Raw genomic sequence first — 25442 nt, forward strand, 5'->3', positions numbered from 1 at the left:
GTTAGCCAAAACTCAACCAGATATTTCTGGTTTCATCCAGCCATATCCGGAAAAACTGGTGTGGAATTCATAGGCAATGGACCGAGAAAATCCCAGTAAAAATTGTTTTGGAGAAAAGCAAAGTCTTTTCGTTAGGCAAGTGCATAAAATGTCATCTATACAAACAGAAATATCATGTTTGTTTGTCGCAGTTCCTCTAGCTTTCTCCCTAGAAAATACGAATGCGTAGAGCTGATGTCTCCATGTGGAACCAATTAGTGTTTCCAAGCACAAAATTAAATGTTCCCTGATAAAAAACATTCAAAACCATAGAGTCTGAGAATACTATCAGGAAAACACAAATACAGAGGCTGTAGCAATATCTGGGATTGAGTTAGCCAAAACACAAGTGGATATTTCTTTCATCCAGTCATATCCGGACAAAGTGGTGTGGAATTCGTAGGCAATGGACCGAGAAAATCCCAGTAAAAATGGTTTTGGAGAAAAGCAAATTCTTTTCGTTAGGCAAGTGCATAAAATGTCATCGATACAAAAAGAAATATCAGGTTTGTTTGTCGCAGTTCCTCCAGCTCTCTCCCTAGAAAATACGAATGTGTAGAGCTGGTGTCCCCATGATGAACAAACTAGTGTTTCAACGGTACAAAATTAAATGTTCCCTGATAAAAACATTCAAAACAATAAAGTCCATCGATAGTATGCAGAAAACACACATACAGAGGCTTTCACAATATTTCGGATTGAGTTAGCCAAAGCACAACCGGATATTTCTGCTTTCATCCAGTCATATCCGGACAAAATGGTGTGGAATTCTTACGCAATGGACTGAAAAAATCAGAGTAAAAATGGTTTTGGAGAAAAGCAAAGTCTTTTCGTTAGGCAAGTGCATAAAATGTCATCGATACAAACAGAAATATCATGTTTGTTTGCCGCTGTTCCTCTAGCTTCCTCCCTAGAAATTTTGAATGTGTAGCACTGGAGTCTCCATGTAGAACCAATTTGTGTTTCCCAGCGCAACATTAAATGTTCCCTGATAAAAAACATTCAAAACAATAAATTCCATTGATAATATCCAGAAAACACACACACAGAGGCATTCCCAATATTTCGGATTGAGTTAGCGAAAGCACAACCGGATATTTCTGGTTTCATCCAGTCATATCCGGACAAAATGGTGTGGAATTCTTATGCAATGGACTGAGAAAATCAGAGTAAAAATGGTTTTGGAGAAAAGCAAAGTCTTTTCATTAAGTGCATAAAATGTCATCTATACAAACAGAAATATCATGTTTGTTTGTCGCAGTTCCTCTAGCTTTCTCCCTCGAAAACATGAATGCATAGAGCTGATGTCTCCATGTGGAACCAATTAGTGTTGCCCAGCACAAAATTAATGTTCCCTGATAAAAAACATTCAAAACCATAAAGTCTGAGGATACTATCAGGAAAACACAAACAAAGAGGCTGTAGCAATATCTGGGATTGAGTTAGCCAAAACACAACCGGATATTTCTCCTTTCATCCAGTCATATCCGGACAAAGTGGTGTGGAATTCATAGGCAATCCATCGAGAAAATCCCAGTAAAATTGGTTTTGGAGAAAAGCAAAGTCTTTTCGTTAGGCAAGTGCATAAAATGTCATCGATACAAAAAGAAATATCAGATTGTTTGTCTTGGTTCCTCCAGCTCTCTCCCTAGAAAATACGAATGTGCAGAGCTGGTGTCCCCATGATGAACAAACTAGTGTTTTAACGGTACAAAATTAAATGTTCCCTGATAAAAACATTCAAATCAATAAAGTCCATCGATAATATGCAGAAAACACACACACAGAGGCTTTCACAATATTTCGGATTGAGTTAGCCAAAGCACAACCGGATATTTCTGGTTTCATCCAGTCATATCCAGACAAAATGGTTTGGAATTCTTATGAAATGCACTGAGAAAATCAGTAAAAATGGTTTTGGAGAAAAGCAAAGACTTTTCGTTAGGCAAGTGCATAAAATGTCATCGATACAAACAGAAATATCAGGTTTGTTTGTCGCAGTTCCTCTAGCTTTCTCCCTAGAAAATAAGAATGTGTAGAGCTGGTGTCCCCATGATGAACAAACTAGTGTTTCAATGGTAAAAAATTAAATGTTCCCTGAAAAAAACATTCAAAATAATAAAGTCCATCGATAATTGCAGAAAACACACACACAGAGGCATTCACAATATTTCGGATTGAGTTAGCCAAAACTCAACCGGATATTTCTGGTTTCATCCAGCCATATCTGGACAAAATGGTGTGGAATTCGTAGGCAATGGACCGAGAAAATCAGAGTAAAAATGGTTTTGGAGAAAAGCAAAGTCTTTTCGTTAGGCAAGTGCATAAAATGTCATCTATACAAACAGAAATATCATGTTTGTTTGTCACAGTTCCTCTAGCTTTCTCCCTGGAAAATACGAATGCGTAGAGCTGATGTCTCCATGTGGAACCAATTAGTGTTTCCAAGCACAAAATTAAATGTTCCCTGATAAAAAACATTCAAAACCATAAAGTCTGAGGATAATATCCGGAAAAAACAAACACAGAGGCTGTAGCAATATCTGGGATTGAGTTAGCCAAAACACAACCGGATATTTCTGGTTTCATCCAGCCATATCCGGAAAAACTGGTGTGGAATTCATAGGCAATGGACCGAGAAAATCCCAGTAAAAATGGTTTTGGAGAAAAGCAAAGTCTTTTCGTTAGGCAAGTGCACAAAATGTCATCGATACAAAAAGAAATATCAGGTTTGTTTGTCGCAGTTCCTCCAGCTCTCTCCCTAGAAAATACGAATGTGTAGAGCTGGTGTCCCCATGATGAACAAACTAGTGTTTCAACGGTACAAAATTAAATGTTCCCTGATAAAAACATTCAAAACAATAAAGTCCATCGATAATATCCAGAAAACACACACACAGAGGCTTTCACAATATTTCGGATTGAGTTAGCCAAAGCACAACCGGATATTTCTGGTTTCATCCAGTCATATCCGGACAAAATGGTGTGGAATTCTTATGCAATGGACTGAGAAAATCAGAGTAAAAATGGTTTTGGAGAAAAGCAAAGTCTTTTCGTTAGGCAAGTGCATAAAATGTCATCTATACAAACAGAAATATCAGGTTTGTTTGTCGCAGTTCCTCTAGCTTCCTCCCTAGAAATTACGAATGTGTAGTACTGGAGTCTCCATATAGAACCAATTTGTGTTTCCCAGCACAACATTAAATATTCCCTGATAAAAAACATTCAAAACAATAAATTCCATTGATAATATCCAGAAAACACAAACACAGAGGCATTCACAATATTTCAGATTGAGTTAGCCAAAACTCAACCGGATATTTCTGGTTTCATCCAGCCATATCCGGAAAAACTGGTGTGGAATTCGTAGGCAATGGACCGAGAAAATCCCAGTAAAAATGGTTTTGGAGAAAAGCAAAGTCTTTTCGTTAGGCAAGTGCATAAAATGTCATCGATACAAAAAGAAATATCAGGTTTGTTTGTCGCAGTTCCTCCAGCTCTTTCCCTAGAAAATACGAATGTGTAGAGCTGGTGTCCCCATGATGAACAAACTAGTGTTTCAACGGTACAAAATTAAATGTTCCCTGATAAAAACACTCAAAACAATAAAGTCCATCGAAAATATCCAGAAAACGCACACACAGAGGCATTCACAATATTTCGGATTGAGTTAGCCAAAGCACAACTATATATTTCTGGTTTCATCCAGTCATATCCGGACAAAATGGTGTGGAATTCTTATGCAATGGACCCAGAAAATCCCAGTAAAAATGGTTTTGGAGAAAAGCAAAGTCTTTTCGTTAGGCAAGTGCACAAAAAGTCATCGATACAAAAAGAAATATCAGGTTTGTTTGTCGCAGTTCCTCCAGCTCTCTCCCTAGAAAATACGAATGTGTAGAGCTGGTGTCCCCATGATGAACAAACTAGTGTTTCAACGGTACAAAATTAAATGTTCCCTGATAAAAACACTCAAAACAATAAAGTCCATCGATAATATGCAGAAAACACACACACAGAGGCTTTCACAATATTTTGGATTGAGTTAGCCAAAGCACAACCGAATATTTCTGGTTTCATCCAGTCATATCCAGAAAAAATGGTGTGGAATTCTTATGCAATGGACTGAGAAAATCCCAGTAAAAATGGTTTTGGAGAAAACCAAAGTCTTTTGTTAGGCAAGTGCATAAAATGTCATCGATACAAAAAGAAATATCAGGTGTGTTTGTCGCAGTTCCTCCAGCTCTCTCCCTAGAAAATAGGAATGTGTAGAGCTGGTGTCCCCATGATGAACAAACTAGTGTTTCCCAGCACAAAATTAAATGTTTCCTGATAAAAAACATTCAAAACCATAAAGTCTGAGGATAATATCAGGAAAACACAAATACAGAGGCTTTCACAATATTTCGGATTGAGTTAGCCAAAGCACAACCGGATATTTCTCCTTTCAAACAGTCATATAAGGAGAAAGTTGTGTGGAATTCGTAGGCAATGGACCGAGAAAATCACAGTAAAAATGGTTTTGGAGAAAAGAAAATTCTTTTCGTTAGGCAAGTGCATAAAATGTCATCGATACAAACAGAAATATCAGGTTTGTTTGTCGCAGTTCCTCCAGCTCTCTCCCTAGAAAATGCGAATGTGTAGAGCTGGTGTCCCCATGATGAACAAACTAGTGTTTCAACGGTACAAAACTAAATGTTCCCTGATAAAAACATTCAAAACAATAAAGTCCATCGATAATATGCAGAAAACATTCACACAGAGGCTTTCACAATATTTCGGATTGAGTTAGCCAAAGCACAACCGGATATTTCTGGTTTCATCCAGTCATATCCTGACAAAATGGTGTGGAATTCTTATGCAATGGACTGAGAAAATCAGAGTAAAAATGGTTTTGGAGTAAAGCAAATTCTTTTTGTTAGGCAAGTGCATAAAATATCATCGATACAAACAGAAATATCATGTTTGTTTGCCGCAGTTCCTCTAGCTTCCTCCCTAGAAATTACGAATGTGTAGCACTGGAGTCTCCATGTAGAACCAATTTGTGTTTCCCAGCACAACATTAAATGTTCCCTGATAAAAATAATTCAAAACAATAAATTCCATTGATAATATCCAGAAAACACAAACACAGAGGCATTCACAATATTTCGGATTGAGTTAGCCAAAACTCAACCGGATATTTCTGGTTTCATCCAGCCATATCCGGAAAAACTGGTGTGGAATTCGTAGGCAATGGACCGAGAAAATCCCAGTAAAAATGGTTTTGGAGAAAAGCAAAGTCTTTTCGTTGGTCAAGTGCATAAAATGTCATCGATACAAACAGAAATATCAGGTTTGTTTGTCGCAGTTCCTCTAGCTTTCTCCCTAGAAAATACGAATGTGTAGAACTGGTGTCCCCATGATGAACAAACTAGTGTTTCAACAGTACAAAATTAAATGTTCCCTGATAAAAGCATTCAAAACAATAAAGTCCATCGATAATATCCAGAAAACACACACACAGAGGCTTTCACAATATTTCGGATTGAGTTAGCCAAAGCACAACCGGATATTTCTGGTTTCATCCAGTCATATCCTGACAAAATGGTGTGGAATTCTTACGCAATGGACTGAGAAAATCAGAGTAAAAATGGTTTTGGAGAAAAGCAAAGTCTTTTCGTTAGGCAAGTGCATAAAATGTCATCGATACAAACAGAAATATCATGTTTGTTTGCCGCAGTTCCTCTAGCTTCCTCCCTAGAAATTTCGAATGTGTAGCACTGGAGTCTCCATGTAGAACCAATTTGTGTTTCCCAGCGCAACATTAAATGTTCCCTGATAAAAAACATTCAAAACAATAAATTCCATTTATAATATCCAGAAAACACACACACAGAGGCTTTCACAATATTTCGGATTGTGTTAGCCAAAGCACAACCATATATTTCTGGTTTCATCCAGTCATATCCTGACAAAATGGTGTGGAATTCTTATGCAATGGACTGAGAAAATCAGAGTAAAAATGGTTTTGGAGAAAAGCAAATTCTTTTCGTTAGGCAAGTGCATAAAATGTCATCGATACAAACAGAAATATCATGTTTGTTTGCCGCAGTTCCTCTAGCTTCCTCCCTAGAAATTAAGAATGTGTAGTACTGGAGTCTCCATGTAGAACCAATTTGTGTTTCCCAGCACAACATTAAATGTTCCCTGATAAAAAACATTCAAAACAATAAATTCCATTGATAATATCCAGAAAACACACACACAGAAGCATTCACAATATTTCGGATTGAGTTAGCCAAAACTCAACCAGATATTTCTGGTTTCATCCAGCCATATCCGGAAAAACTGGTGTGGAATTCATAGGCAATGGACCGAGAAAATCCCAGTAAAAATTGTTTTGGAGAAAAGCAAAGTCTTTTCGTTAGGCAAGTGCATAAAATGTCATCTATACAAACAGAAATATCATGTTTGTTTGTCGCAGTTCCTCTAGCTTTCTCCCTAGAAAATACGAATGCGTAGAGCTGATGTCTCCATGTGGAACCAATTAGTGTTTCCAAGCACAAAATTAAATGTTCCCTGATAAAAAACATTCAAAACCATAGAGTCTGAGAATACTATCAGGAAAACACAAATACAGAGGCTGTAGCAATATCTGGGATTGAGTTAGCCAAAACACAAGTGGATATTTCTTTCATCCAGTCATATCCGGACAAAGTGGTGTGGAATTCGTAGGCAATGGACCGAGAAAATCCCAGTAAAAATGGTTTTGGAGAAAAGCAAATTCTTTTCGTTAGGCAAGTGCATAAAATGTCATCGATACAAAAAGAAATATCAGGTTTGTTTGTCGCAGTTCCTCCAGCTCTCTCCCTAGAAAATACGAATGTGTAGAGCTGGTGTCCCCATGATGAACAAACTAGTGTTTCAACGGTACAAAATTAAATGTTCCCTGATAAAAACATTCAAAACAATAAAGTCCATCGATAGTATGCAGAAAACACACATACAGAGGCTTTCACAATATTTCGGATTGAGTTAGCCAAAGCACAACCGGATATTTCTGCTTTCATCCAGTCATATCCGGACAAAATGGTGTGGAATTCTTACGCAATGGACTGAAAAAATCAGAGTAAAAATGGTTTTGGAGAAAAGCAAAGTCTTTTCGTTAGGCAAGTGCATAAAATGTCATCGATACAAACAGAAATATCATGTTTGTTTGCCGCTGTTCCTCTAGCTTCCTCCCTAGAAATTTTGAATGTGTAGCACTGGAGTCTCCATGTAGAACCAATTTGTGTTTCCCAGCGCAACATTAAATGTTCCCTGATAAAAAACATTCAAAACAATAAATTCCATTGATAATATCCAGAAAACACACACACAGAGGCATTCCCAATATTTCGGATTGAGTTAGCGAAAGCACAACCGGATATTTCTGGTTTCATCCAGTCATATCCGGACAAAATGGTGTGGAATTCTTATGCAATGGACTGAGAAAATCAGAGTAAAAATGGTTTTGGAGAAAAGCAAAGTCTTTTCATTAAGTGCATAAAATGTCATCTATACAAACAGAAATATCATGTTTGTTTGTCGCAGTTCCTCTAGCTTTCTCCCTCGAAAACATGAATGCATAGAGCTGATGTCTCCATGTGGAACCAATTAGTGTTGCCCAGCACAAAATTAATGTTCCCTGATAAAAAACATTCAAAACCATAAAGTCTGAGGATACTATCAGGAAAACACAAACAAAGAGGCTGTAGCAATATCTGGGATTGAGTTAGCCAAAACACAACCGGATATTTCTCCTTTCATCCAGTCATATCCGGACAAAGTGGTGTGGAATTCATAGGCAATCCATCGAGAAAATCCCAGTAAAATTGGTTTTGGAGAAAAGCAAAGTCTTTTCGTTAGGCAAGTGCATAAAATGTCATCGATACAAAAAGAAATATCAGATTGTTTGTCTTGGTTCCTCCAGCTCTCTCCCTAGAAAATACGAATGTGCAGAGCTGGTGTCCCCATGATGAACAAACTAGTGTTTTAACGGTACAAAATTAAATGTTCCCTGATAAAAACATTCAAATCAATAAAGTCCATCGATAATATGCAGAAAACACACACACAGAGGCTTTCACAATATTTCGGATTGAGTTAGCCAAAGCACAACCGGATATTTCTGGTTTCATCCAGTCATATCCAGACAAAATGGTTTGGAATTCTTATGAAATGCACTGAGAAAATCAGTAAAAATGGTTTTGGAGAAAAGCAAAGACTTTTCGTTAGGCAAGTGCATAAAATGTCATCGATACAAACAGAAATATCAGGTTTGTTTGTCGCAGTTCCTCTAGCTTTCTCCCTAGAAAATAAGAATGTGTAGAGCTGGTGTCCCCATGATGAACAAACTAGTGTTTCAATGGTAAAAAATTAAATGTTCCCTGAAAAAAACATTCAAAATAATAAAGTCCATCGATAATTGCAGAAAACACACACACAGAGGCATTCACAATATTTCGGATTGAGTTAGCCAAAACTCAACCGGATATTTCTGGTTTCATCCAGCCATATCTGGACAAAATGGTGTGGAATTCGTAGGCAATGGACCGAGAAAATCAGAGTAAAAATGGTTTTGGAGAAAAGCAAAGTCTTTTCGTTAGGCAAGTGCATAAAATGTCATCTATACAAACAGAAATATCATGTTTGTTTGTCACAGTTCCTCTAGCTTTCTCCCTGGAAAATACGAATGCGTAGAGCTGATGTCTCCATGTGGAACCAATTAGTGTTTCCAAGCACAAAATTAAATGTTCCCTGATAAAAAACATTCAAAACCATAAAGTCTGAGGATAATATCCGGAAAAAACAAACACAGAGGCTGTAGCAATATCTGGGATTGAGTTAGCCAAAACACAACCGGATATTTCTGGTTTCATCCAGCCATATCCGGAAAAACTGGTGTGGAATTCATAGGCAATGGACCGAGAAAATCCCAGTAAAAATGGTTTTGGAGAAAAGCAAAGTCTTTTCGTTAGGCAAGTGCACAAAATGTCATCGATACAAAAAGAAATATCAGGTTTGTTTGTCGCAGTTCCTCCAGCTCTCTCCCTAGAAAATACGAATGTGTAGAGCTGGTGTCCCCATGATGAACAAACTAGTGTTTCAACGGTACAAAATTAAATGTTCCCTGATAAAAACATTCAAAACAATAAAGTCCATCGATAATATCCAGAAAACACACACACAGAGGCTTTCACAATATTTCGGATTGAGTTAGCCAAAGCACAACCGGATATTTCTGGTTTCATCCAGTCATATCCGGACAAAATGGTGTGGAATTCTTATGCAATGGACTGAGAAAATCAGAGTAAAAATGGTTTTGGAGAAAAGCAAAGTCTTTTCGTTAGGCAAGTGCATAAAATGTCATCTATACAAACAGAAATATCAGGTTTGTTTGTCGCAGTTCCTCTAGCTTCCTCCCTAGAAATTACGAATGTGTAGTACTGGAGTCTCCATATAGAACCAATTTGTGTTTCCCAGCACAACATTAAATATTCCCTGATAAAAAACATTCAAAACAATAAATTCCATTGATAATATCCAGAAAACACAAACACAGAGGCATTCACAATATTTCAGATTGAGTTAGCCAAAACTCAACCGGATATTTCTGGTTTCATCCAGCCATATCCGGAAAAACTGGTGTGGAATTCGTAGGCAATGGACCGAGAAAATCCCAGTAAAAATGGTTTTGGAGAAAAGCAAAGTCTTTTCGTTAGGCAAGTGCATAAAATGTCATCGATACAAACAGAAATATCATGTTTGTTTGTCGCATTTCCTCTAGCTTTCTCCCTAGAAAATACGAATGCCTAGAGCTGATGTCTCCATGTAGAACCAATTTGTGTTTCCCAGCACAACATTAAATGTTCCCTGATAAAAAACATTCAAAACAATAAATTCCATTGATAATATCCAGAAAACACACACACAGATGCATTCCCAATATTTCGGATTGAGTTAGCCAAAACTCAACCGGATATTTCTGGTTTCATCCAGCCATATCCGGAAATACTGGTGTGGAATTCGTAGGCAATGGACCGAGAAAATCCCAGTAAAAATGGTTTTGGAGAAAAGCAAAGTCTTTTCGTTAGGCAAGTGCATAAAATGTCATCTATACAAACAGAAATATCATGTTTGTTTGTCGCAGTTCCTCTAGCTTTCTCCCTAAAAAATACGAATGCATAGAGCTGATGTCTCCATGTGGATCCAATTAGTGTTTCCAAGCACAAAATTAAATGTTCCCTGATAAAAAACATTCAGAACCATAAAGTCTGAGGATACTATCAGGAAAACACAAACGCAGGGGCTGTAGCCATATCTGGGATTGAGTTAGCCAAAACACAACTGGATATTTCTCCTCTCATCCAGTCATATCCGGACAAAGTGGTGTGGAATTCGTAGGCAATGGACCGAGAAAATCCCAGTAAAAATGGTTTTGGAGAAAAGCAAAGTCTTTTCGTTAGGCAAGTGCATAAAATGTCATCTATACAAACAGAAATATCATGTTTGTTTGCCGCAGTTCCTCTAGCTTCCTCCCTAGAAATTACGAATGTGTAGCACTGGAGTCTCCATGTAGAACCAATTTGTTTTTCCCAGCACAACATTAAATGTTCCCTGATAAAAAACATTCAAAACAGTAAATTCCATTGATAATATCCAGAAAACACAAATACAGAGGCATTCACAATATTTCGGATTGAGAAAGCCAAAACTCAACCGGATATTTCTGGTTTCATCCAGCCATATCCGGACAAAGTGGTGTGGAATTCATAGGCAATGGACCGAGAAAATCCCAGTAAAAATGGTTTTGGAGAAAAGCAAAGTCTTTTCGTTAGGCAAGTGCACAAAATGTCATCGATACAAAAAGAAATATCAGGTTTGTTTGTCGCAGTTCCTCCAGCTCTCTCCCTAGAAAATACGAATGTGTAGAGCTGGTGTCCCCATGATGAACAAACTAGTGTTTCAACGGTACAAAATTAAATGTTCCCTGATAAAAACATTCAAAACAATAAAGTCCATCGATAATATCCAGAAAACACACACACAGAGGCTTTCACAATATTTTGGATTGAGTTAGCCAAAGCACAACCGGATATTTCTGGTTTCACCCAGTCATATCCAGACAAAATGGTGTGGAATTCTTATGCAATGCACTGAGAAAATCAGAGTAAAAATGGTTTTGGAGAAAAGCAAAGTCTTTTCGTTAGGCAAGTGCATAAAATGTCATCGATACAAACAGAAATATCATGTTTGTTTGTCGCATTTCCTCTAGCTTTCTCCCTAGAAAATACGGATGCGTAGAGCTGATGTCTCCATGTGGAACCAATTAGTGTTTCCAAGCACAAAATTAAATGTTACCTGATAAAAAACATTCAAAACCATAGAGTCTGAGGATAATATCAGGAAAAAACAAACACAGAGGCTGTAGCAATATCTGGGATTGTGTTAGCCAAAAAACACAACCGGATATTTCTCCTTTCATCCAGTCATATCCGGACAAAGTGGTGTGGAATTCGTAGGCAATGGACCGAGAAAATCCCAGTAAAAATGGTTTTGGAGAAAAGCAAAGTCTTTTCATTAGGCAAGTGCATAAAATGTCATCGATACAAAAAGAAATATCAGGTTTGTTTGTCGCAGTTCCTCTAGCTTTCTCCCTAGAAAATACGAATGTGTAGAGCTGGTGTCCCCATGATGAACAAACTAGTGTTTCAACGGTACAAAATTAAATGTTCCCTGATAAAAACATTCAAAACAATAAAGTCCATCGATAATATGTAGAAAACACACACACAGAGGCTTTCACAATATTTCGGATTGAGTTAGCCAAAGTACAACCGGATATTTCTGGTTTCATCCAGTCATATCCGGACAAAATGGTGTGGAATTCTTATGCAATGGACTGAGAAAATCAGAGTAAAAATGGTTTTGGAGAAAAGCAAAGTCTTTTCGTTAGGCAAGTGCATAAAATGTCATCGATACAAACAGAAATATCATGTTTGTTTGCCGCAGTTCCTCTAGCTTCCTCCCTAGAAATTACGAATGTGTAGCACTGGAGTCTCCATGTAGAACCAATTTGTGTTTCCCAGCACAACATTAAATGTTCCCTGATAAAAAACATTCAAAACAATAAAGTCCATCAAAAATATCCAGGAAACACACACACAGATGATTTCACAATATTTCGGATTAAGTTAGCCAAAGTACAACCGGATATTTCTGGTTTCATCCAGTCATATCCGGACAAAATGGTGTGGAATTCTTATGCAATGGACCCAGAAAATCCCAGTAAAAATGGTTTTGGAGAAAAGCAAAGTCTTTTCGTTAGGCAAGTGCATAAAATGTCATCGATACAAAAAGAAATATCAGGTTTGTTTGTCGCAGTTCCTCCAGCTCTTTCCCTAGAAAATACGAATGTGTAGAGCTGGTGTCCCCATGATGAACAAACTAGTGTTTCAACGGTACAAAATTAAATGTTCCCTGATAAAAACACTCAAAACAATAAAGTCCATCGAAAATATCCAGAAAACGCACACACAGAGGCATTCACAATATTTCGGATTGAGTTAGCCAAAGCACAACTATATATTTCTGGTTTCATCCAGTCATATCCGGACAAAATGGTGTGGAATTCTTATGCAATGGACCCAGAAAATCCCAGTAAAAATGGTTTTGGAGAAAAGCAAAGTCTTTTCGTTAGGCAAGTGCACAAAAAGTCATCGATACAAAAAGAAATATCAGGTTTGTTTGTCGCAGTTCCTCCAGCTCTCTCCCTAGAAAATACGAATGTGTAGAGCTGGTGTCCCCATGATGAACAAACTAGTGTTTCAACGGTACAAAATTAAATGTTCCCTGATAAAAACACTCAAAACAATAAAGTCCATCGATAATATGCAGAAAACACACACACAGAGGCTTTCACAATATTTTGGATTGAGTTAGCCAAAGCACAACCGAATATTTCTGGTTTCATCCAGTCATATCCAGAAAAAATGGTGTGGAATTCTTATGCAATGGACTGAGAAAATCCCAGTAAAAATGGTTTTGGAGAAAACCAAAGTCTTTTGTTAGGCAAGTGCATAAAATGTCATCGATACAAAAAGAAATATCAGGTGTGTTTGTCGCAGTTCCTCCAGCTCTCTACCTAGAAAATAGGAATGTGTAGAGCTGGTGTCCCCATGATGAACAAACTAGTGTTTCCCAGCACAAAATTAAATGTTTCCTGATAAAAAACATTCAAAACCATAAAGTCTGAGGATAATATCAGGAAAACACAAATACAGAGGCTTTCACAATATTTCGGATTGAGTTAGCCAAAGCACAACCGGATATTTCTCCTTTCAAACAGTCATATAAGGAGAAAGTTGTGTGGAATTCGTAGGCAATGGACCGAGAAAATCACAGTAAAAATGGTTTTGGAGAAAAGAAAATTCTTTTCGTTAGGCAAGTGCATAAAATGTCATCGATACAAACAGAAATATCAGGTTTGTTTGTCGCAGTTCCTCCAGCTCTCTCCCTAGAAAATACGAATGTGTAGAGCTGGTGTCCCCATGATGAACAAACTAGTGTTTCAACGGTACAAAACTAAATGTTCCCTGATAAAAACATTCAAAACAATAAAGTCCATCGATAATATGCAGAAAACATTCACACAGAGGCTTTCACAATATTTCGGATTGAGTTAGCCAAAGCACAACCGGATATTTCTGGTTTCATCCAGTCATATCCTGACAAAATGGTGTGGAATTCTTATGCAATGGACTGAGAAAATCAGAGTAAAAATGGTTTTGGAGTAAAGCAAATTCTTTTCGTTAGGCAAGTGCATAAAATATCATCGATACAAACAGAAATATCATGTTTGTTTGCCGCAGTTCCTCTAGCTTCCTCCCTAGAAATTACGAATGTGTAGCACTGGAGTCTCCATGTAGAACCAATTTGTGTTTCCCAGCACAACATTAAATGTTCCCTGATAAAAATAATTCAAAACAATAAATTCCATTGATAATATCCAGAAAACACAAACACAGAGGCATTCACAATATTTCAGATTGAGTTAGCCAAAGTACAACCAGATATTTCTGGTTTCATCCAGCCATATCCGGAAAAACTGGTGTGGAATTCGTAGGCAATGGACCGAGAAAATCCCAGTAAAAATGGTTTTGGAGAAAAGCAAAGTCTTTTCGTTAGTCAAGTGCATAAAATGTCATCGATACAAACAGAAATATCAGGTTTGTTTGTCGCAGTTCCTCTAGCTTCCTCCCTAGAAATTACGAATGTGTAGCACTGGAGTCTCCATGTAGAACCAATTTATGTTTCCCAGCACAAAATTAAATGTTCCCTGATAAAAAACATTCAAAACCATAAAGTCTGAGGATACTATCAGGAAAACACAAACACAGAGGCTGTAGCAATATCTGGGATTGAGTTAGCCAGAACACAACCGGATATTTCTGGTTTCATATAGTCATATCCGGACAAAGTGGTTGGAATTCGTAGGCAATGGACCGAGAAAATCCCAGTAAAAATGGTTTTGGAGAAAAGCAAAGTCTTTTCGTTAGGCAAGTGCACAAAAAGTCATCGATACAAAAAGAAATATCAGGTTTGTTTGTCGCAGTTCCTCCAGCTCTCTCCCTAGAAAATACGAATGTGTAGAGCTGGTGTCCCCATGATGAACAAACTAGTGTTTCAACGGTACAAAATTAAATGTTCCCTGATAAAAACACTCAAAACAATAAAGTCCATCGATAATATGCAGAAAACACACACACAGAGGCTTTCACAATATTTTGGATTGAGTTAGCCAAAGCACAACCGAATATTTCTGGTTTCATCCAGTCATATCCAGAAAAAATGGTGTGGAATTCTTATGCAATGGACTGAGAAAATCCCAGTAAAAATGGTTTTGGAGAAAACCAAAGTCTTTTTGTTAGGCAAGTGCATAAAATGTCATCGATACAAAAAGAAATATCAGGTGTGTTTGTCGCAGTTCCTCCAGCTCTCTCCCTAGAAAATAGGAATGTGTAGAGCTGGTGTCCCCATGATGAACAAACTAGTGTTTCCCAGCACAAAATTAAATGTTTCCTGATAAAAAACATTCAAAACCATAAAGTCTGAGGATAATATCAGGAAAACACAAATACAGAGGCTTTCACAATATTTCGGATTGAGTTAGCCAAAGCACAACCGGATATTTCTCCATTCAAACAGTCATATAAGGAGAAAGTTGTGTGGAATTCGTAGGCAATGGACCGAGAAAATCACAGTAAAAATGGTTTTGGAGAAAAGAAAATTCTTTTCGTTAGGCAAGTGCATAAAATGTCATCGATACAAACAGAAATATCAGGTTTGTTTGTCGCAGTTCCTCCAGCTCTCTCCCTAGAAAATACCAATGTGTAGAGCTGGTGTCCCCATGATGAACAAACTAGTGTTTCAATGGTACAAAACTAAATGTTCCCTGATAAAAATATTCAAAACAATAAAGTCCATCGATAATATGCAGAAAACATTCACAGAGAGGCTTTCACAATATTTCGGATTGAGTTAGCCAAAGCACAACCGGATATTTCTGGTTTCATCCAGTCATATCCTGACAAAATGGTGTGGAATTCTTATGCAATGGACTGAGAAAATCACAGTAAAAATGGTTTTGGAGAAAAGCAAAGTCTTTTCGTTAGGCAAGTGCATAAAATGTCATCTATACAAACAGAAATATCATGTTTGTCACAGTTCCTCTAGCTTTCTCCCTCGAAAATACGAATGCGTAGAGCTGATGTCTCCATGTGGAACCAATTAGTGTTTCCAAGCACAAAATTAAATGTTCCCTGATAAAAAACATTCAAAACCATAAAGTCTGAGGATAATATCAGGAAAACACAAACACAGAGGCTGTAGCAATATCTGGGATTGAGTTAGCCAAAACACAACCGGATATTTCTGGTTTCATCCAGTCATATCCGGACAAAGTGGTTGGAATTCGTAGGCAATGGACCGAGAAAATCCCAGTAAAAATGGTTTTGGAGAAAAGCAAAGTCTTTTCGTTAGGCAAGTGCATAAAATGTCATCGATACAAACAGAAATATCAGGTTTGTTTGTCGCAGTTCCTCTAGCTTCCTCCCTAGAAATTACGAATGTGTAGCACTGGAGTCTCCATGTAGAACCAATTTGTGTTTCCCAGCACAAAATTAAATGTTCCCTGATAAAAAACATTCAAAACAATAAATTCCATTGATAATATCCAGAAAACACACACACAGAAACATTCACAATATTTCGGAATGAGTTTGCCAAAACTCAACCGGATATTTCTGGTTTCATCCAGCCATATCCGGACAAAGTGGTGTGGAATTCATAGGCAATGGACCGAGAAAATCCCAGTAAAAATGGTTTTGGAGAAAAGCAAAGTCTTTTCGTTAGGCAAGTGCACAAAATGTCATCGATACAAACAGAAATATCAGGTTTGTTTGTCGCAGTTCCTCCAGCTCTCTCCCTAGAAAATACGAATGTGTAGAGCTGGTGTCCCCATGATGAACAAACTAGTGTTTCAACGGTACAAAATTAAATGTTCCCTGATAAAAACATTCAAAACAATAAAGTCCATCGATAATATGCAGAAAACACACACACAGAGGCTTTCACAATATTTCGGATTGAGTTAGCCAAAGCACAACCGGATATTTCTGGTTTCTTCCAGTCATATCCAGACAAAATGGTGTGGAATTCTTATGCAATGGACTTGAAAAATCCCAGTAAAAATGGTTTTGGAGAAAAGCAAAGTCTTTTCGTTAGGCAAGTGCATAAAATGTCATCGATACAAACAGAAATATCATGTTTGTTTGCCGCAGTTCCTCTAGCTTCCTCCCTAGAAATTTCGAATGTGTAGCACTGGAGTCTCCATGTAGAACCAATTTGTGTTTCCCAGCACAACATTAAATGTTCCCTGATAAAAAACATTCAAAACAATAAATTCCATTGATAATATCCAGAAAACACACACACAGAGGCATTCCCAATATTTCGGATTGAGTTAGCCAAAACTCAACCGGATATTTCTGGTTTCATCCAGCCATATCCGGAAAAACTGGTGTGGAATTCGTAGGCAATGGACCGAGAAACTCACAGTAAAAATGGTTTTGGAGAAAAGCAAAGTCTTTTCGTTAGGCAAGTGCATAAAATGTCATCTATACAAACAGAAATATCAGGTTTGTTTGTCGCAGTTCCTCTAGCTTCCTCCCTAGAAATTACGAATGTGTAGCACTGGAGTCTCCATGTAGAACCAATTTGTGTTTCCCAGCACAAAATTAAATGTTCCCTGATAAAAAACATTCAAAACAATAAATTCCATTGATAATATCCAGAAAACACACACACAGAAACATTCACAATATTTCGGAATGAGTTTGCCAAAACTCAACCGGATATTTCTGGTTTCATCCAGCCATATCCGGACAAAGTGGTGTGGAATTCATAGGCAATGGACCGAGAAAATCCCAGTAAAAATGGTTTTGGAGAAAAGCAAAGTCTTTTCGTTAGGCAAGTGCATAAAATGTCATCGATACAAACAGAAATATCAGGTTTGTTTGTCGCAGTTCCTCTAGCTTCCTCCCTAGAAATTACGAATGTGTAGCACTGGAGTCTCCATGTAGAACCAATTTGTGTTTCCCAGCACAAAATTAAATGTTCCCTGATAAAAAACATTCAAAACAATAAATTCCATTGATAATATCCAGAAAACACACACACAGAAACATTCACAATATTTCGGAATGAGTTTGCCAAAACTCAACCGGATATTTCTGGTTTCATCCAGCCATATCCGGACAAAGTGGTGTGGAATTCATAGGCAATGGACCGAGAAAATCCCAGTAAAAATGGTTTTGGAGAAAAGCAAAGTCTTTTCGTTAGGCAAGTGCACAAAATGTCATCGATACAAACAGAAATATCAGGTTTGTTTGTCGCAGTTCCTCCAGCTCTCTCCCTAGAAAATACGAATGTGTAGAGCTGGTGTCCCCATGATGAACAAACTAGTGTTTCAACGGTACAAAATTAAATGTTCCCTGATAAAAACATTCAAAACAATAAAGTCCATCGATAATATGCAGAAAACACACACACAGAGGCTTTCACAATATTTCGGATTGAGTTAGCCAAAGCACAACCGGATATTTCTGGTTTCTTCCAGTCATATCCAGACAAAATGGTGTGGAATTCTTATGCAATGGACTTGAAAAATCCCAGTAAAAATGGTTTTGGAGAAAAGCAAAGTCTTTTCGTTAGGCAAGTGCATAAAATGTCATCGATACAAACAGAAATATCATGTTTGTTTGCCGCAGTTCCTCTAGCTTCCTCCCTAGAAATTTCGAATGTGTAGCACTGGAGTCTCCATGTAGAACCAATTTGTGTTTCCCAGCACAACATTAAATGTTCCCTGATAAAAAACATTCAAAACAATAAATTCCATTGATAATATCCAGAAAACACACACACAGAGGCATTCCCAATATTTCGGATTGAGTTAGCCAAAACTCAACCGGATATTTCTGGTTTCATCCAGCCATATCCGGAAAAACTGGTGTGGAATTCGTAGGCAATGGACCGAGAAACTCACAGTAAAAATGGTTTTGGAGAAAAGCAAAGTCTTTTCGTTAGGCAAGTGCATAAAATGTCATCTATACAAACAGAAATATCATGTTTGTTTGTCGCAGTTCCTCTAGCTTTCTCCCTCGAAAATACGAATGCGTAGAGCTGATGTCTCCATGTGGAACCAATTAGTGTTTCCCAGCACAAAATTAAATGTTCCCTGATAAAAAACATTCAAAACCATAAAGTCTGAGGATACTATCAGGAAAACACAAACACAGAGGCTGTAGCAATATCTGGGATTGAGTTAGCCAAAACACAACTGGATATTTCTCCTTTCATCCAGACATATCCGGACAATGTGGTTGGAATTCGTAGGCAATGGACCGAGAAAATCCCAGTAAAAATGGTTTTGCAGAAAAGCAAATTCTTTTCGTTTGGCAATTGCATAAAATGTCATCAAAACAAAAAGAAATATCAGGTTTGTTTGTCGCAGTTCCTCCAGCTCTCTCCCTAGAAAATACGAATGTGTAGAGCTGGTGTCCCCATGATGAACAAACTAGTGTTTCAACGGTACAAAATTAAATGTTCCCTGATAAAAACATTCAAAACAATAAAGTCCATCGAAAATATCCAGAAAACACACACAGAGATAATTTCACAATATTTCGGATTGAGTTAGCCAAAGTACAACCGGATATTTCTGGTTTCATCCAGTTATATCCGGACAAAATGGTGTGGAATTCTTATGCAATGGACTGAGAAAATCAGAGTAAAAATGGTTTTGGAGAAAAGCAAAGTCTTTTCGTTAGGCAAGTGCATAAAATGTCATCGATACAAACAGAAATATCATGTTTGTTTGCCGCAGTTCCTCTAGCTTCCTCCCTAGAAATTACGAATGTGTAGCACTGGAGTCTCCATGTAGAACCAATTTGTGTTTCCCAGCACAACATTAAATGTTCCCTGATAAAAAACATTCAAAACAATAAATTCCATTGATAATATCCAGAAAACACACACACAGAGGCATTCCCAATATTTCGGATTGAGTTAGCCAAAACTCAACCGGATATTTCTGGTTTCATCCAGCCATATCCGGAAATACTGGTGTGGAATTCGTAGGCAATGGACCGAGAAAATCCCAGTAAAAATGGTTTTGGAGAAAAGCAAAGTCTTTTCGATAGGCAAGTGCATAAAATGTCATCGATACAAACAGAAATATCATGTTTGTTTGTCGCAGTTCCTCTAGCTTTCTCCCTCGAAAATACGAATGCGTAGAGCTGATGTCTCCATGTGGAACCAATTAATGTTTCCAAGCACAAAATTAAATGTTCCCTGATAAAAAACATTCAGAACCATAAAGTCTGAGGATACTATCAGGAAAACACAAACGCAGGGGCTGTAGCAATATCTGGGATTGAGTTAGCCAAAACACAACTGGATATTTCTCCTCTCATCCAGTCATATCCGGACAAAGTGGTGTGGAATTCGTAGGCAATGGACCGAGAAAATCCCAGTAAAAATGGTTTTGGAGAAAAGCAAATTCTGTTCGTTTGGCAAGTGCATAAAATGTCATCGATACAAAAAGAAATATCAGGTTTGTTTGTCGCAGTTCCTCCAGCTCTCTCCCTAGAAAATACGAATGTGTAGAGCTGGTGTCCCCATGATGAAAAAACCAGTGTTTCAACGGTACAAAATTAAATGTTCCCAGATAAAAACATTCAAAACAATAAAGTCCATCGAAAATATCCAGGAAACACACACACAGATGATTTCACAATATTTCGGATTGAGTTAGCCAAAGTACAACCGGATATTTCTGGTTTCATCCAGTCATATCCGGACAAAATGGTGTGGAATTCTTATGCAATGGACTGAGAAAATCAGAGTAAAAATGGTTTTGGAGAAAAGCAAAGTCTTTTTGTTAGGCAAGTGCATAAAATGTCATCGATACAAACAGAAATATCATGTTTGTTTGTCGCAGTCCTCCAGCTCTCTCCCTATAAAATACGAATGTGTAGAGCTGGTGTCCCCATGATGAACAAACTAGTATTTCAACGGTACAAAATTAAATGTTCCCTGATAAAAACATTGAAAACAATAAAGTCCATCGAAAATATCCAGAAAACGCACACACAGAGGCATTCACAATATTTCGGATTGAGTTAGCCAAAGCACAACCGGATATTTCTGGTTTCATCCAGTCATATCCAGAAAAAATGGTGTGGAATTCTTATGCAATGGACTGAGAAAATCCCAGTAAAAATGGTTTTGGAGAAAACCAAAGTCTTTTTTTTAGGCACGTGCATACAATGTCATCGATACAAAAAGAAATATCAGGTGTGTTTGTCGCAGTTCCTCCAGCTCTCTCCCTAGAAAATGGGAATGTGTAGAGCTGGTGTCCCCATGATGAACAAACTAGTGTTTCCCAGCACAAAATTAAATGTTCCCTGATAAAAAACATTCAAAACCATAAAGTCTGAGGATAATATCAGGAAAACACAAATACAGAGGCTTTCACAATATTTCGGATTGAGTTAGCCAAAGCACAACCGGATATTTCTCCTTTCAAACAGTCATATAAGGACAAAGTTGTGTGGAATTCGTAGGCAATGGACCGAGAAAATCACAGTAAAAATGGTTTTGGAGAAAAGAAAATTCTTTTCGTTAGGCAAGTGCATAAAATGTCATCGATACAAACAGAAATATCAGGTTTGTTTGTCGCAGTTCCTCCAGCTCTCTCCCTAGAAAATACCAATGTGTAGAGCTGGTGTCCCCATGATGAACAAACTAGTGTTTCAATGGTACAAAATTAAATGTTCCCTGATAAAAACATTCAAAACAATAAAGTCCATCGATAATATGCAGAAAACATTCACACAGAGGCTTTCACAATATTTCGGATTGAGTTAGCCAAAGCACAACCGGATATTTCTGGTTTCATCCAGTCATATCCGGACAAAATGGTGTGGAATTCTTATGCAATGGACTGAGAAAATCAGAGTAAAAATGGTTTTGGAGTAAAGCAAATTCTTTTCGTTAGGTAAGTGCATAAAATATCATCGATACAAACAGAAATATCATGTTTGTTTGCCGCAGTTCCTCTAGCTTCCTCCCTAGAAATTACGAATGTGTAGCACTGGAGTCTCCATGTAGAACCAATTTGTGTTTCCCAGCACAACATTAAATGTTCCCTGATAAAAATAATTCAAAACAATAAATTCCATTGATAATATCCAGAAAACACAAACACAGAGGCATTCACAATATTTCGGATTGAGTTAGCCAAAACTCAACCGGATATTTCTGGTTTCATCCAGCCATATCTGGACAAAATGGTGTGGAATTCGTAGGCAATGGACCGAGAAAATCCCAGTAAAAATGGTTTTGGAGAAAAGCAAAGTCTTTTCGTTAGGCAAGTGCATAAAATGTCATCTATACAAACAGAAATATCATGTTTGTCACAGTTCCTCTAGCTTTCTCCCTCGAAAATACGAATGCGTAGAGCTGATGTCTCCATGTGGAACCAATTAGTGTTTCCAAGCACAAAATTAAATGTTCCCTGATAAAAAACATTCAAAACCATAAAGTCTGAGGATAATATCAGGAAAACACAAACACAGAGGCTGTAGCAATATCTGGGATTGAGTTAGCCAAAACACAACCGGATATTTCTGGTTTCATCCAGTCATATCCGGACAAAGTGGTTGGAATTCATAGGCAATGGACCGAGAAAATCCCAGTAAAAATGGTTTTGGAGAAAAGCAAAGTCTTTTCGTTAGGCAAGTGCATAAAATGTCATCGATACAAACAGGAATATCAGGTTTGTTTGTCGCAGTTCCTCTAGCTTCCTCCCTAGAAATTACGAATGTGTAGCACTGGAGTCTCCATGTAGAACCAATTTGTGTTTCCCAGCACAACATTAAATGTTCCCTGATAAAAAACATTCAAAACAATAAATTCCATTGATAATATCCTGAAAAAACACACAGAAACATTCACAATATTTCGGAATGAGTTAGCCAAAACTCAACCGGATATTTCTGGTTTCATCCAGCCTACCGGACAAAGTGGTGTGGAATTCATAGGCAATGGACCGAGAAAATCCCAGTAAAAATGGTTTTGGAGAAAAGCAAAGTCTTTTCGTTAGGCAAGTGCACAAAATGTCATCGATACAAACAGAAATATCAGGTTTGTTTATCGCAGTTCCTCCAGCTCTCTCCATAGAAAATACGAATGTGTAGAGCTGGTGTACCCATGATGAACAAACTACTGTTTCAACGGTACAAAATTAAATGTTCCCTGATAAAAACATTCAAAACAATAAAGTCCATCGATAATATGCAGAAAACACACACACAGAGGCTTTCACAATATTTCGGATTGAGTTAGCCAAAGCACAACCGGATATTTCTGGTTTCATCCAGTCATATCCAGACAAAATGGTGTGGAATTCTTATGCAATGGACTTGAAAAATCCCAGTAAAAATGGTTTTGGAGAAAAGCAAAGTCTTTTCGTTAGGCAAGTGCATAAAATGTCATCGATACAAACAGAAATATCATGTTTGTTTGTCGCAGTTCCTCTAGCTTCCTCCCTAGAAATTACGAATATGTAGCACTGGAGTCTCCATGTAGAACCAATTTGTGTTTCCCAGCACAACATTAAATGTTCCCTGATAAAAAACATTCAAAACAATAAATTCCATTGATAATATCCAGAAAACACACACACAGAGTCATTCACAATATTTCGGATTGAGTTAGCCAAAACTCAACCGGATATTTCTGGTTTCATCCAGCCATATCCGGAAAAACTGGTGTGGAATTCGTAGGCAATGGACCGAGAAAATCACAGTAAAAATGGTTTTGGAGAAAAGCAAAGTCTTTTCGTTAGGCAAGTGCATAAAATGTCATCTATACAAACAGAAATATCATGTTTGTTTGTCGCAGTTCCTCTAGCTTTCTCCCTCGAAAATACGAATGCGTAGAGCTGATGTCTCCATGTGGAACCAATTAGTGTTTCCCAGCACAAAATTAAATGTTCCCTGATAAAAAACATTCAAAACCATAAAGTCTGAGGATACTATCAGGAAAACACAAACACAGAGGCTGTAGCAATATCTGGGATTGAGTTAGCCAAAACACAACTGGATATTTCTGGTTTCATCCAGACATGTCCGGACAATGTGGTTGGAATTCGTAGGCAATGGAACGAGAAAATCCCAGTAAAAATGGTTTTGCAGAAAAGCAAATTCTTTTCGTTTGGCAATTGCATAAAATGTCATCGAAACAAAAAGAAATATCAGGTTTGTTTGTCGCAGTTCCTCCAGCTCTCTCCCTAGAAAATACGAATGTGTAGAGCTGGTGTCCCCATGATGAACAAACTAGTGTTTCAACGGTACAAAATTAAATGTTCCCTGATAAAAACATTCAAAACAATAAAGTCCATCGAAAATATCCAGAAAACACACACACAGATAATTTCACAATATTTCGGATTGAGTTAGCCAAAGTACAACCGGATATTTCTGGTTTCATCCAGTCATATCCGGACAAAATGGTGTGGAATTCTTATGCAATGGACCGAGAAAATCCCAGTAAAAATGGTTTTGGAGAAAAGCAAAGTCTTTTCGTTAGGCAAGTGCACAAAATGTCATCGATACAAAAAGAAATATCAGGTTTGTTTGTCGCAGTTCCTCTAGCTTTCTCCCTCGAAAATATGAATTCATAGAGCTGATGTCTCCATGTGGAACCAATTAGTGTTTCCAAGCACAAAATTAAATGTTCCCTGATAAAAAACATTCAAAACCATAAAGTCTGAGGATACTATCAGGAAAACACAAACACAGAGGCTGTAGCAATATCTGGGATTGAGTTAGCCAAAACACAACCGGATATTTCTCTTTTCATCCAGTCATATCCGGACAAAGTGGTGTGGAATTCATAGGCAATGGACCGAGAAAATCCCAGTAAAAATGGTTTTGGAGAAAAGCAAAGTCTTTTCGTTAGGCAAGTGCATAAAATGTCATCGATACAAAAAGAAATATCAGGTTTGTTTGTCGCAGTTCCTCCAGCTCTCTCCCTAGAAAATACGAATGTGCAGAGCTGGTGTCCCCATGATGAACAAACTAGTGTTTTAACGGTACAAAATTAAATGTTCCCTGATAAAAACATTCAAATCAATAAAGTCCATCGATAATATGCAGAAAACACACACACAGAGGCTTTCACAATATTTCGGATTGAGTTAGCCAAAGCACAACCGGATATTTCTGGTTTCATCCAGTGATATCCAGACAAAATGGTTTGGAATTCTTATGCAATGCACTGAGAAAATCAGTAAAAATGGTTTTGGAGAAAAGCAAAGTCTTTTCGTTAGGCAAGTGCATAAAATGTCATCGATACAAACAGAAATATCAGGTTTGTTTGTCGCAGTTCCTCTAGCTTTCTCCCTAGAAAATAAGAATGTGTAGAGCTGGTGTCCCCATGATGAACAAACTAGTGTTTCAATGGTAAAAAATTAAATGTTCCCTGATAAAAACATTCAAAACAATAAAGTCCATCGATACTTGCAGAAAACACACACACAGAGGTTTTCACAATAGATCGGATTGAGTTAGCCAAAGTACAACCGGATATTTCTGGTTTCATCCAGTCATATCCGGACAAATTGGTGTAGAATTCTTATGCAATGGACTGAGAAAATCAGAGTAAAAATGCTTTTGGAGAAAAGCAAAGTCTTTTCGTTAGGCAAGTGCATAAAATGTCATCGATACAAACAGAAATATCATGTTTGTTTGCCGCAG

The sequence above is a fragment of the Lepus europaeus genome, chromosome 6 (genome assembly GCF_033115175.1).
Source record: "Lepus europaeus isolate LE1 chromosome 6, mLepTim1.pri, whole genome shotgun sequence".
In the NCBI taxonomy this organism is placed as follows: Eukaryota; Metazoa; Chordata; class Mammalia; order Lagomorpha; family Leporidae; genus Lepus; species Lepus europaeus.